Below are 14,595 nucleotides of genomic sequence, written 5' to 3'. Positions count from 1 at the left end.
ACAAGGGCACACGCCAACACCAGGAAGGCCCACATTATCAGGCATAGGGTCAGTCGTAGAATCGCTCTCAAAGTTCTGTGACCATTTCTTTAGACCACTGGTCAAGGAAACCCCAACATTACTCCAAGATACAAGGGATGTCTTGAAACTGATTGAATATCACAACTTGGAGGGCACTCAGCTGGACTTCATGGTCACCCTAAACGTAGAGGCCCTCTACACTAACATCCCGCACCTAACAACACTTGGGGTTGTATCGGAGACTCTTAGGTCAACCAACTGGACAGCTTCTACACCCATAAGCTTCATTATGAAATGTGCCAATATAGCCCTAACAGAGAACTATTTTCAGTTTGAGGACCGCCTCTATCATCAGACCCAAGGTACATCAATGGGCAGTGCATTCGCCCCCAGTCTGGCATGTCTTTACATGTCGGACTTCGAGGCCAAACATGTCCTCACTGACACTAATCCCTATAAGGATAACATCATCTTGTGGCGTTGTTACATCAATAATGTCCTGGTATTTGGGAAAGGCGGGCAAGATATCATTCCAGCCATTGTCACCTGAGTCAATAGCCTTAACCCTTACCTACGGTTCACGGCCAACATCCCTGACCAGGAACTACCTTTCCTGGACCTTATGATTAGCCAAAAAACGAGTAGATTGGAGACTAAGACCTTTAAAAAAAAAACTACAGATAGTCACAGTCCCCTGCTATTCACTAGTTTTCACCCAAACGCCCTACAAGAAAACCGCCCTTATGGGCAATTCTTGCGGCTCAGACGCAATTGCAGTAACCTGGATGATTTAAACACAATCATCTGAGCTAACTAACCATTTAGCCAGACGGGAATACCCGGAGAGAAAAATAAAAACTGCCCTGAAAAGAGCACGTAACACGGATAGAGAGGCACTCCTCGAAATACAACCTAAGCCTGAAACTGAACACATGACCTGTGTCACCACATTTACTGTAGGCATTACAAAGGAAGGATGAATTCATGTAGCGTGTTTAATCAGAGAACATGTCTACACAGCATTGAAGTCCAGTACAGAATAATCTTCCCACGTTGTCTCAGCCCCCAATTCTCCAACCACCAATTCAAAAGATCATAGCTCGTGTATCGGACACGAGACCGACACGAGCCATGACACGCAGTGCCATGTTTGTGTCTTATCACGCACTGCAAGAATTGCAACAGTGAACCCAACACACCTTCCCCCCCTTAGAAAACAAATACAGAACACAAAAGAGAAGAAAAAACAACAGGTTAATTCATAACATAGTCTTCGAACCTTACAGGAAGAAGATGAGCTCTCACACTTTTGGGAGAAACAGTAGCACAATTAGTAGAACAAGAAGCATGACATTCATCATCATGTAATTTGACATCCCAAAAATACATCACTATTAGAGTCATTGCATGAAGATTTCATACCCTTAAACAAAGAAAGCCTATTCAGATTCCATACACTGCCACCATCAACTCTGACAGCATGTTTGAAAACTTCTACAACTCTTTTGGGCGAAGACCAAACAGGAAAACCCTTAGTAACTCCTTCCTTTTTTTTATACAAACCATATCTCCAACTGAAATTCCCTGTTTGCTTATAGATCCTTGTTTCTTCTCCATGACTTGTTTAATTTTCTCCTTGTATGCATTGACTCTACGGTGAACTAAGGTATAATCAACATTAAAAAATGTACTTATCTCACCTAGATTCTTCTTCAACCACCAAGTACCTAATTTAGTACTAGGTTTACGTCCTCTCTAAAGCTCAAATGGGCTAACTAAAGTAATAGAATTAGGTGATATTCTGTACGCTAATAACATGGATTACAACGCATTGCGCCAATTCAAACCTCCTTTTACAGAAAGTTTAATAGCTTCTTTCACCACACAATTAGATCGCTCAACTTGGCCATTGGCCTCAAGATGGAAAACAGAAATTTTCTTGTGTACAATGCCACATTTTTACAAAAAACATTCCATTTCTTTACTGATAAATTGGGGGCCATTATCAGTGACAAACTCTTCAGGAATCCCTTCTCTGTAAAGCGCATCATCTAAGAACTCTATGATATTCTGTGAAGTTACATCCTTACCCAATTTAACTTCTGGCCACTTTGAGTAGTAGTCGATTAAAACAATACCAAAGCTTTTTGTCTAGGTAGAACACCAATCTGCCGAACAATATCAAGACCAAGTTTACGCCATGGAGTAGATGGAAGATCTACAGGGCGGGGTTCAGAGCTCAAAGCTGTAGCAGATTTGTAACTATTGGCACAATTTATGCATGCACGTACAAGATGTTTGTTTTTATTTTATTTTTTGTTTTGGAGTTTTCTATAGCGCTGACCAGACCCGAAGGTATCGGAGCGCTTTACAGCATTTGTCGAAAAACAGTTAGGTAAGCAAAGAGTGGGAACAGTAAACACATTGTTCAACGCTGGGTCTGTATCAGTGAAGAACCTGTTGCAAACGAGTGCAGAGTCATCGTGGAGAAGATAATGTTGCGGGAAAGGGTAAGATGCTGTAGGAAGTTGGTCTTATCGTAGTGCCTAGATCCTCAACACAAACGTCCATTCCGGGCCACCAAAAAGATTCTTTCATGCGTCTCCTCGTAAAAGAGATACCTAAATGACCCTCATGAGCAATTGCAACAATAATATTTCTCAATGAGTTGGGGGGGATACATTTGTCACCTCTCATAACCAAACAATTCACAACGGCCAGCTCATCATGCACTTTGAAGTAACTCATCATGTCACCTGATACTTTTCTCTGCTCTGGCCAACCTTACAAAATGTATTTTTTGACATTAATAAGTTCTACATCTTTCTCCATTTCCTACAACCAAACATTTTCAAGTAAGTTGGCTTGTTCACCACACACCAGATTTACATCATGAGAAAGTAAAAGCAACCTCACACTCTTCTTCTTCCATTAGATCAGTAGTGGGAGAATGCAACCAAGACATGCAATCAGCATGTGTCCACTTTACCTTGCACATATTCTATTTGGCACTGGAAGATTACAATCTGGAGGCTAACCTTGCCAGACGGGCAGACATAGTAAGCCCTCCACCAGGTGACATCATGTACACAAGGGGTTTGTGATTGGTTTTAATGGTGAACTTGGTACCCCATAAGAATGATTCAAAATGTTCTGCCCACCAAACGCACGCTAACAACTCATTTCAATAACTGAATGTTTCTCAGAGTCTCTCAATGCGCTGGAAGCATAAACTATAATCCATGCTTTGCCATTATCTCTTTGTTAGAGAACGCCACCCAATCCAGTGTTGCTGGCTTCCACCCTCACAATACACTTTTTAGCAGACACAAAAGGTTTCAAACATGGGGCATTCACTATGAATTCTTTCAAATCTTGAAAAGCTGGTGACATGTCATCAGTCCAGGAAAACTTTGCATTTTTTTTCCCTCATCCAAAACTACTTGGTGGTACGCATTGGCCAAATCGAAGCATGAAAATACCTGCTCACCTGCCAATGTGGACACCATCTCATGCAAATTTGGCAAAGGATGGGCATCAACCCAGATAGCATTATTGAGACTGCGAAGGACTACACATAACCTGAGCTCACCAGATGATTTCACCGAAATAACAATCGGAGAAACCTATGGTGATGACTCAATGGGTTCTATGATGTTTTTTTCACATAGGTCTTTGAACATATCTTTGAGTCTGGTCCTGTAAGTGAGAGGGACATTTCTTACTCTGTGGCAAATAGGTACGGCATCATTGTGCAACTTTATAACACGTTTGAAACCTTGATATTCTCAACGTTTTCCACTAAAAACACTTGGAAATTGTTCTTTTAAATGATGGAAATGATTAGAATTGTCCCCTTTAATGGTAGATTAAACGACATAAACAGGAGGATCAGCTCCGGGGTGAAGTCTAATTCCCCATTGTTCTTGGTGTGGCCATCCAAAAAGAGATTGGCCTGATTTTGCAACGTAAACTTTCCCAAGTGTTACGTCCTAAAAACATCAAATTAGCCCAAAAGAAGCCAACCAAATCAATTTTGTGACCAGTATATTCTCCAGGTGTGACATCAGGAGTAGATAGAACCTTATTAGGCCACTTCTTCTTAACCACATCAAAAGCGATGATAGTATACTATGCACATGAATCAACAAGAACTTTTCACTTGACATTATCAATAGTGATATCACAAGTAGGAAATTTGCTAACTTTTTCACTACCACAAACATTAATCACAGTATTAATGTCATTCTCATTATTGTCATACGAACATTCAAAATCATCCATATTTTGTATGTTTACCCTCTTTTGAGTTGATTTGCAAAATTAGCTAAAATGACCTTTCTTGTTACATAGAGCGAGTTTTATCAATAGCTGGACACGTTTTGGAGTTGGCCAAATGTCCTGGACCTCCGCACCTAAAACAAAAAAATTGAGTACTTCTCTTTTCATTCCTCACATTTTTAAATTAACAATCAACTCTAGTAGGATTTTCATTCTTCTGCGGGAAAGGTTTTTTTTGTTTACCTACTTCTTTTGAAATAGTAAATACATCACTCTTATCATTGCCTCTAATTTCTTTTACAAATTTCTCAGAATGTTCAATAGATCTAGCTATTTCAATGGCAGCATTTAAAGACATATCTGACGTAGTCCATAATCTTTCTTGCACTTTTTTGTTATTGGTTCTCATTAAAATGTTATCCCTCAGAACCTGTTCATAAGTTATATGTTCAAAATCACATGTGACAGCGCGTGACCTAAGAGCTGATACAAAGTCTTCAATAGATTCATCAGCGTGTTGTTTTCGGGAATAAAACATAAATCTTTCCATGACAATATTTTTTTTCCCAAACCTTAGTTTCAATTGTGAGGAAGCATATTCATAAACATCAATATTGCCAGGATCAATTAATGCAGTTAATGGTTTGAACTCTTTTAAACCAATCCCTCTCAGGTTCACATTCTCCCTCTTCTAATACATCAACATAAGCCAGACATACTGGTTCCCAATCCATGGAAGGTTCCCCAGCACTCAAAAAAAAGGAAGGAGGTGGAACAATTTCAGACTTGGTGAGATGAAATGAGGGAAAGAACCTGCAAATATGAATGTCTAATGTGACACAAGTTGTGCGTGTCACTGAGGGTGAACCCCCCCCCCCAAAAAAACAAAGTACCTTAAAGACACGCGGTGTGCGTATCACCGAAGATTAGGGATCCTTGATCTAATTGGTGAAAACGTTGTCAAAGAAAATGAAAACAGTTCCGAGGTAGATCGGTAAGATCTTCTTGCGAAATCTGCAAACAAAGAGATGAGACTGTTTAAATGAAATAAATCCTCTGAAGTGCAGAACTCAAAATGGCCGCCGAAAGCGTCACAAACTTGAGGTAAATCGTAACGTTGGATCTGTGATGACTGGAAGTCACAAAACAACAGAGCGTCAGCGTTGCTAAGACTATCCACGTGGTAGTTGCTGAGCAGCAGAATGTTTATGCGTTGCTAGGAGAACTGGAGCTTGAATCGCAAATGAAAAAGTGAACCCGGTAACAGACAGAGCCAGTAAGGACAGGCAGAAACACCAAATTCAGCAAAGTCCTCACACAGGCTGTGTATGGCACAAAACACATATACAGCAGATGTTGCAGCAAAGCAGACAGAGTAGAAAGCGATGAGCAGAGCACACACACACAAAAAAAAAATTGAAAAGTTTCCTTTTCTTTTTTCCTCTTGAAGAACGAGAATTACCAGATGTGCTGCACAAAGCTCCAATCCTCAACAAGTGCAACTGAAAGTAGATGCCAAGAAAATCCAAACGAAGAAAATCCAAGAAGCAATGAAAATCCGCTAAGCTTAGCAGAAACATTTCAATGCAACACAGCAGTAGGAAATCTGATCCCGGTCGTCGCCAGTGTAGAAAGAAGATACAGAGTCGGAATTAATTCTTGTAGCGTGTTTAGTCAGAGAACACGTCTACACAGCATTGACGTTCTCTCAGCATCCAACCCTCCAACCACCAATTCAAAAGATCACAGCTTGTGCATCTGACACAAGACAGACACGAGCCATGCCACGCAGTGCCATGTTCGTGTCTAGTCACGCACCGCAAGAATTGCAACAGTGAACCCAACATATACACCGGAATCGAACATGATCAGACGGATCATAATGAAACACTGGCGGATTCTCCAAATTGGTGACCTTGCGCCCAGTGCCCCGAGGTTCGCTTTCAAGAGAACTACCAACCTAAAAGATATGTTAATCAGCACCAGGTCCAAAAAGAAATCACCACCACAAAACCCATTGTGGAACATGCCACCAGTGGCTGGCCACTATCCCTGCAGAGGTGAGCCCGCCAAATACTGTTCTAACTCCCTGGTCTGTTCTGTCCCTGTTTTTGTTCGCAGCCACCGTTTGAATTCTGGATCACTGCTACCATTTTGTTTTGTGAAAGCGATTCGCTGCCTCCATTTTGTGCCGCACTTGAAAGAACATCGCTGCATGTACATTGGACAGTCACAGAAAACGTTCTATTTGGTTTTCGCTGAACCTCTGCATTATGGGGGTTTCTCCTCCTGAGTTGACAGTCGACACTCTGCCCTACTTCTTTGAGGGCTTATCCAGGCGATCACCTTGCCTCTTTTGGGCCCTTACCAGATGACCATCCGACTACCGAAGACCAGCTCTCTGCGCTGGCATGCCCGACGCCCCTCTTGCCTCACCCCCCACAAAGACAGGAGGCCGTGCCCTTTACCTTGGACCTGATTTCTGAGTCCACAGCCCTACGCTTTCGCCATGAATCCAGAACTTTTGGAGTCTATCCTCAACAGTCAGGCCTGTCTATCCTGGGCGTGAATTCCTGACTCACCCCTTGAAACACTCCTGAGAATTTCCAGCCCGCAGCTCCATTTTTTACCCTTGCTTCCAGTCTGAATCTCGCCTACGCATCTTCTCAGTGATATCATGCTCTCGCGCTACCCTTTCTCTTATTGTCTCTCTATATCACTCTAAGTCTTTTATCTCCCCCTCTTATCTAACCCCATTCACTTGCCCCTTGCCTACCTGCTCCGAACTCCCCCCACATGAGAGCCCCCTCCTTTCACTCTCATCTTCCTCCTCTTTTCATTTATATTCTCTTCTTCCTTATACCGCCTCATCACTTCCTAACCCTCCCCGCTCTACCCCTCTCCTCTTTCCTGCTACTGACCTTTGCCCTCACCTGTCCTTGCCCTAGTCCCCACCCTGTTTACCTGTGAATTTCCCGCGTCATTGGAGAGCTAGCTATTTTGTCTGATGCCAGATGGGAGCTACCTGGTTTAGCTATAGGGGAGACAGGTCGGGGATTCCCTCCTTGGATGTCACCTACCCAGTCGGTCTTTAGCCAGACTTCCTTTCGTCTCTCCGGTCGTCTCTTCCCGCATCCTCCCTCTATTTATGTCTCTCCTTCTCTCCTCTCTCAATGTATTGAGACTGAACTATTTTGTCTGATGCCCAATGGAGCTACCTGGTTTAGCTAAAGGGGAGATGGGCTGTGGATTCCCTCCTTGGTCGCCACCCACCCAGTCGGCCTTTAGACCGATTTAATTTTGTCTCTCCTTGTTGTCTCTTCCCCTATCCTCCCTTTCTCACCTTCCCTGTCCCATCCCCTCTACGCTCCATTTTGTTTGCCCTCCATGTTATTTAAATGTTTTCCATTTAGACCTAGCTTTTTGGCCAAAGCCCGGTGGAGATACCTGATAGCTATAGAGGAGATGGGTTTTGAGACTTCCCCCTCGACCGTCACCTAACCAGCCGGACTTTGGGCAGACTTTCCTTTGTCTTTCTGCCGTATCTCCCTCCCACTCTGTTTTTCTGTGAACCTCTTCCCTCGACACTTGAGATCGAACTACTTTGTCTGATGCCTGATGGAGCTACCTGGTTTAGCTACAGGGGAGATGGTCCGTAGATTCCCTCCTTGGTCGTCACCTACCCAGTCGGTCTTTAGACAGACTTCCTTTCGTCTCTACGGTTGTCTCTTCCCTTATCCTCACTTTCTCACCTCACCTACCCCCAACTTCTTTTCTCTCTCCTTTCTCTCCTCTCCCAATGTATTGCTGATTGTTTGAAGTAATGTGTAATTGTTGATCTTTTTCTGTTATATTGTAGAACCACATTGTTGCACTTCCTTTCTTCCCTCCTGTCGTCTCCTCCCGCATCCTCCCTCTATTTATGTCTCTCCTTCTCCCCTCTCTCAATGGATTGAGACTGAACTTTTTTGTCTAAATGCCCGATGGAGCTACCTGGTTTAGCTATAGGGGAGATGGGCCGTGGATTCCCTCCTTAGTCATCACCTACCCAGTCGATCTTTAGACAGACTTCTTTTCGTCTCTCCGTATTGTCTCTTCCCTTATCCTCCCTTCTCTCACCTCCGCTGCTCCCTCCACTACTTTTCTCTCCCCTTTCTCTCCTCTCCTAATTGTATTGCCTATTTTTTGTGGATTTTTTGTTTAATTGTTGAACTTTTTCTGTTACACTGCTGATTCTCATGTAAAGCGCTCTGATACCGCCGGGTTTAGCCAGCGCTATATAAAACTCTTTTAAATAAAAAATAAAAAAAATAGTTTGTCCACTCACATGTGCAACCAAGACAGTTGCATTAACTGACACTTTTAACAGGACTCAAAAGAAACACACCAACTGTAACACACGCAACTGCGTGCATCTCATCACTTGTCCCTGCCAGCTCAAATATGTGGGGATGATAATAAGTCCTTTAACAATTAGGATCACAGAACACAGAGGCAATCTAAGGTGTAAAAAGACAAACACCAGAAGGTGTGCCCACTTTACGGAAATGAACCATACCACCAATGACCTACACTGGACAATATTGGAATCCCACCCCCAAATTCGAAGGAAGCTTTGTTCAGGAAGGAGCAGTACTGGGTTTTTAAACTCTCCTCACACACCACAGGTCTAAACGATGATATCCCCTGGGTGGAACTGAACCTACCTGGGTAATCTATTTACATAAAGGAACCTGCCTCCTAACCCCCATCAGGCACCTCATATGGGTCACTATCCACTAAATACCCGGTTTGATGACTATGGGGCAACCACCAGGCTTCACCAGGGTGCCTACTAGAGATGGCATACCACACAGCCCCGCCTACCTGGCGTTACCCACCCCTTAGTTGGGGACGATACATCTCATAGGCAGGGGTCGTCTATCCAATATTAACGGCCACAACACGTAATTGATGGTGTACCTTCTTCCTTGTTTAAACCCTAGATCATAGACTACATGATGGTCTGTGTTCACACAAACAAATGGGTTTCCTCTTTGAGTGGCAAAGCCAATCACTATGCTCGCCTTTAGCATCCTTTTATTCACAACTAATGTTAAGGGCGACACCGTTCAATGTAGACCATTATTAAGTCAATGTAGCACTAGCTATAATGCAGCCTACAAACATTTCTTTCAGCACTTCTAATACTTTATAATGCTGGAAAAATAACACATCAGAGGCGCTGTTAGTTATGGGATATGGATGGACTGATAAACACTAGCCAATACGCATTTTATATACATTCTCTGTAGATTTCATACACACTCCCAATTACCGCTCAATGTAGACCATGATTAGGTCATTGTACTACTAGCCACAATGCAGCCTACAATCATCTCTTTCAGCGCTTCTATAACCTTATTAATGCTGGGAAAATACCACATCATAGGCGTTTTTCGTTATGGGCTATAGATGGACTGAAAACCACTTGCCAATACGCATTTAAACTAGCATTCTCTGCAGTTTGTATGCATACTCCCAATCACCTAGTTGCCTGTAGCGTTAGTCATCCTCAATAATGTTCACCACCAAGATGGCCGCCGCAATTAACGTTCTAGGATTGTGACCCTCTGACGCTAGAACATGGTTTTACTAATACTTGAGCCACGCAGACACACTCACAAGAACCACAGCTAGTTGCCACGCGACCCTACGCGAGTATGCCTGCTTCCAGGACACGCTGCCCAGCCATGATTGATCTCTGCTGGTAAGATACAAGCAATAGTTGGTAATTTTTATACGCTTGGGGTATACCATATTTTTACTTGGGTATGAGCAACGAGGTGCTCTGATGTAACACCCCCGTCAATCCAGACCTCCGCAAACAGTGGTGAATGGTATAGAAAGCAGTCCGCTTCGGACCACGCTTAGACGCGCTCATCGCACCTAATCCCCTGATTTTCACCACAAGCATTATAAAATGTGAGTGAACACGCTTACAGCTGGGGCACAATGTATGTTTATATGTGTGTAGTTGCATATGGCTGAGGTGGCGATCCCTTATTTTTTCTCGTGGTTTGTCCACACATATACGGCAACAATTCAGTTGCTCTTAACCCACTACTTGTGTTGTGTTGTCCTTGTTTGTCTACCTTTATGTTTTTTCCAGTGATACAATCTCCACCCTATGGCACACCTACGGCTCCTTAATGAATTAATTATTGGAGCTGGCATGCTTTCTCTGCCCTGTGGCTCACTTGTGGCTCCTTAAATGAATTAATAAATTGGAGCTAGCATACATTGTGAAATGGCACTGACCACTGAAGGACGTACTACTAATACCTTGACGGATCCTCATAACATGGTGACATTAGATGTTATCCACTGCACGCCGCTATCGCCGAATCAACAGGATTTTCCTGGCTTTAAAAAAAAAACAAAACCTCTAAAAACACGCCACGGCACTTCACAAGGGAAAATAAAAAGCAAAACCCTTTCTCTTCTGTTTTAAACACGGTGAGACCCAAATGGGCGCACTTCACTGACCAAGCGCCGCAAGGAAGTTCTCCCCACTCCTTAACACCGGTTTATCCTTTTTATCACTCTTTGAATTCTCAGAACACTAGGCCATTGGACCTGGTGCTTAACTGCAAAGCTGGTTACTACTACATCACGCAACGTCAAGAACCAGCAACCTTTGCGTTAGTGCTAGAATTTAGATTAATTTCTCTAAATAAAACACAGTCCTTATGAATTGCCACTAGACCCCCCGTTAGGGGCTTCTTTAGGCAAGAAACATTTCGAAATCATGCACCACACAGGCCCTGTAGGACCATTATATTCAGAAAGGGCTCTCATATATATTTTAGTTAGGCTAGTGGAACCTAGGAATAAAATTATTGAAAAGGGCAGCCCTAGACCTATTTTAAACTACACTGCACACTCACTACACTACTCTGTCCACATACCCCGACACATCTAAGGGCTTCATCAATAAAATATCTCTGCCAAAGAGCCCCTTCGCGGGTGCTCATCAAGCATTGCAGCGCCTGCCCGACGAGGAGCAGGCCCAATGATGAAGCATGATATCATCCGGTGTGTGTGAGGGCACTTCTTAACAGACCTGAACACTCCCACACACTTAGGAACTGCATACTAGTTTATTTTTCATCTATACGACTTAGAAGTACGTGTGCAGGACCTGGTTAAAGAGTTCCTGGTTACTCTTGTTTAAGAAACCCTCAGGAGTAGTCATAGGGAACAGTTGAGCCAATGGCTGAGTTTAAATCTAAGGAACAGGCGGTGTAGCAGGGGCTTGAAGAAACGCAAGAGAACAGGCTACTGATTATGGTGATGAGCATGAAAACATAGACCTCATTGGAGAAAGTGAAACATGTACCATTGGCTTCAGCTCAGGGTTTGGCGAATTGGCCCTTGAATACTGGGACACAGATTCCTCAGGAAACCTTCTACTTTTCATTTAATGTACCCAGACAACCAAAAGGTGCAGGAATCTGCTTGCCACCAATGTCTTTAACATGGTATCATGTTCCAATGTTGAGCCCAACTTCCATGGCGATTGGGCAGTGATTCTCGACTGATGCTTGGATGACGAGTTGTGCTTGGACATCAATTATCTTGATAGTGGTCCTTGCTCTTAGTGGCAAGCATGATTCCTCCATGACCATCTATGACGTCATGAACCTTGATGTTGAGTGGGAGCAATGATGCTTCTGAGGAACATGTTTACCAGGCCCCGTTGAAGGTTGGGGCATGCAACATCTACAGGGTCTCAGCCACAGGGGCTGCAGTCATTTGCCTCTGATGCCCCAGGGTCTATCCTACTGTAGTCATGCAAAACTAGGAAAAGAACAACCCCTGTAGCACATGACTCTCAGTGGTAGCAATGGTCAACAGTCACAAGATTCTATGGCAGGGAGTGAAGGGGTGCTCATAAGCCAACAATTCTCCTACTGCGCAGTAACCAATTATCCAAACCAATGCTTTCCTTTGATAAAGAAAACCACTTTAATACATGCACACAAAAGTCAATACTTCACAGAACAGTCTACAAGTCCAAATGCTTCACTGGCACAACTATGCCTAGTGTCCTGTGTCCTCCCTCTTGCTCACTTCCTGCATAGGCTATGTAGGTTCCCCCCTTTCTGGGTGGGAGTTATTTCTTGGTATGTACCACGGAGAGACCCCTTTTTACAAATGTGTGCCCTCAGTTTGGTCAGCAGTCCTCAAATGTTATTTCTCACCACAGTAGAGTCACCCAGTCCCTCTTGAGCAGATGATGAGAACCTAAAGCATGCGTCTGGTGTTCCCCCTCTTCCTGGATGACACGTGCCAGCTGGAGCTTTTCCTGCACTCTGGGTTCGACCTCAGCAGTGAAGCCGTAGCCAAGAGTCTTCAGGCATGGAGCGCTTCAGGGTAGATGCCGGCCTCCAGCTGATAGCGAGCCATCTTCTAAGATGGGGATTTGGTTCCTGGGACAGAGGCCATAGTTGTTGTTGGTGGGTTAGTGCAACCCTGCCATGGAAAAAGTTTGTTAGTGCAGAAGCACAACCCTCTGAGGCACAGTACGTTGTTGCTGCCTCACAGTCCCCTAGGATACAGTTTGTTGTTGCAATGGCACATTCTGCTTGGATACACTTTGTTGACGCAGCGGCACAGTCCACTTGGACACACTTCATTGATGCTGCAGGTGCGACAGCAGGTGCAATCCACAAGGGCATACTTTGTTAATGCAGCAGCAAAGGTCGAAGGTACCACGTTCCTGAATAGAACCACTCGTCCGGACAGACTGCGATCATGTTTCCTCGAGCATGCAGATCACTCTCCTCAGTCTTTCTGTTTGGATGAACCTGCACACTACCAGGGTCAAGACAATGCTTCTGGCGCTCCCTGGCCAGACACACCTCCGGCAGGGTTGGCCAGCTCTTTCCCTCTCTCAGCAGGGAGGTTAGTTTACAAGGGCTTCGGGTCAGGAAAACTGCTTCCTCCTTCAGGCCAAGACTTCAGGTGATGTCCCCTAAACTCTGAGAAACTGGCTGACATGCAGACACCAGCTCTGGGTGCATAGTAGTCATTCCGGTACTCTGCTGAGCACTTCCTTCCATGGTCAAAAAGAACTTGTAACTGAAATCACAAGTGAGTCAGTGGCTCCCACTTTTATACAGTGAAAGCAGACGGGATATGGATTCTCTGTCTGCCCTTTCAGGACCAGTTTGGGGTAGTTTGTCTTTCAAGTGTTCTTTCCAGGCTTTTCTTACGGCACAGCCTTTGTGTTTACTCTAGAGTGATGCTCCTCACAGCAGGATAGTCTCCATCCCAAAGTACCTACAACAGAGGTACAAAGAGGTATGAGCTTTCTACACCTGGCTATCAGCAGCCACAATGAACAGTGTTCAGGAAAAATATAAAACGCTGGCCTCACCCAAAATACCCATCTCACCTTGAACAGAGACTGCAGTCCTATCCTTCATCTTCATCATATACTAAATGTCAGTGCTCAGGAAGACTGTATGCAGTTCTTCTCACCAAAAGGAGCTAATAACATTTCTAAAAGAACCCTGCCTCCTCTTTGCCCTCTTCTGTGTTTGGGTATCTTCAATTCAGCTTCAGGAATATCAGCTATACACTACCACTGTCTGAGAAAACAACCTCACCTTTATCTTTTGCACATGAATAGTCAAGGGGCTTCCAAAATGGAACCCGCTGTCCTCCACTACACTGGTTCACTCATACACGCAATGCATTTACCACACAGGCCAGAGACCACACCTACACTTAAGATGTTAGTGCCAGGATCTGGGTTAGTGCTTTGAAACAGAAATTTACGTGGTTAGGCCTCCACTCCAATGACACAGATAAAAAGGTCTAGCCACAACTACTGATTGACAAAACACTGTAAGCTGCCACCGCCACTCTATATGCAAAACCCATGACAGCAATAGCAATCCACAGTCAAACAAATGATGGCATGCTTGGTGTGCCTCTCTAGTCCAGGAACTCACTCGCCGCGGCCAGGGCGACTGACGCTGGAATCTGGGGACCACGGTTCGATCCCCGGCTCCGGCGGCAGGTCAGCCCAGCACCATGTGACTCTGGGCAATAGCTCGCTTAATCTTCCCGACGGCCCCCCAGCGCCTAGAGACCCTTACGGGTGATTGTGCGCTTTACAAATGTGGACTTTTTTCAAGAGACAGGCCTACATGCACGCACTGGATTATCGTATAGCAATGTCCAAAATCAAAAAACATGGTAATATTGTTGTACACCATGCAGGAGACTTTCACATTAATG

The 14,595-nt window shown here is 44.2% G+C and overlaps 1 protein-coding gene across 11 annotated transcripts in view; it reads right to left on the bottom strand.

Annotated features, from left to right (window-relative positions):
- LOC144772799 (uncharacterized) overlaps window positions 1–14,595 on the bottom strand; it is a 492,737-nt gene that overhangs the window by 308,053 nt on the left and 170,089 nt on the right. For 3 of the 11 annotated variants that reach the window (XR_013599850.1, XR_013599845.1, XR_013599844.1), the window contains exon 3: window positions 5,196–5,316. The exons of 7 other annotated variants lie outside the window; for them this stretch is intronic. The gene's annotated coding sequence lies outside the window, so the exon portion shown is untranslated. Of the gene's footprint in view, window positions 1–2,318; window positions 4,437–5,195; window positions 5,317–14,595 lie in introns of those variants that run through there. One more of the 11 variants, XR_013599849.1, reaches the window with a different exon arrangement.

The sequence above is a fragment of the Lissotriton helveticus genome, chromosome 8 (genome assembly GCF_964261635.1).
Source record: "Lissotriton helveticus chromosome 8, aLisHel1.1, whole genome shotgun sequence".
Taxonomy (NCBI): Eukaryota; Metazoa; Chordata; class Amphibia; order Caudata; family Salamandridae; genus Lissotriton; species Lissotriton helveticus.
This window is presented reverse-complemented; position numbering and strand designations above follow the sequence as displayed.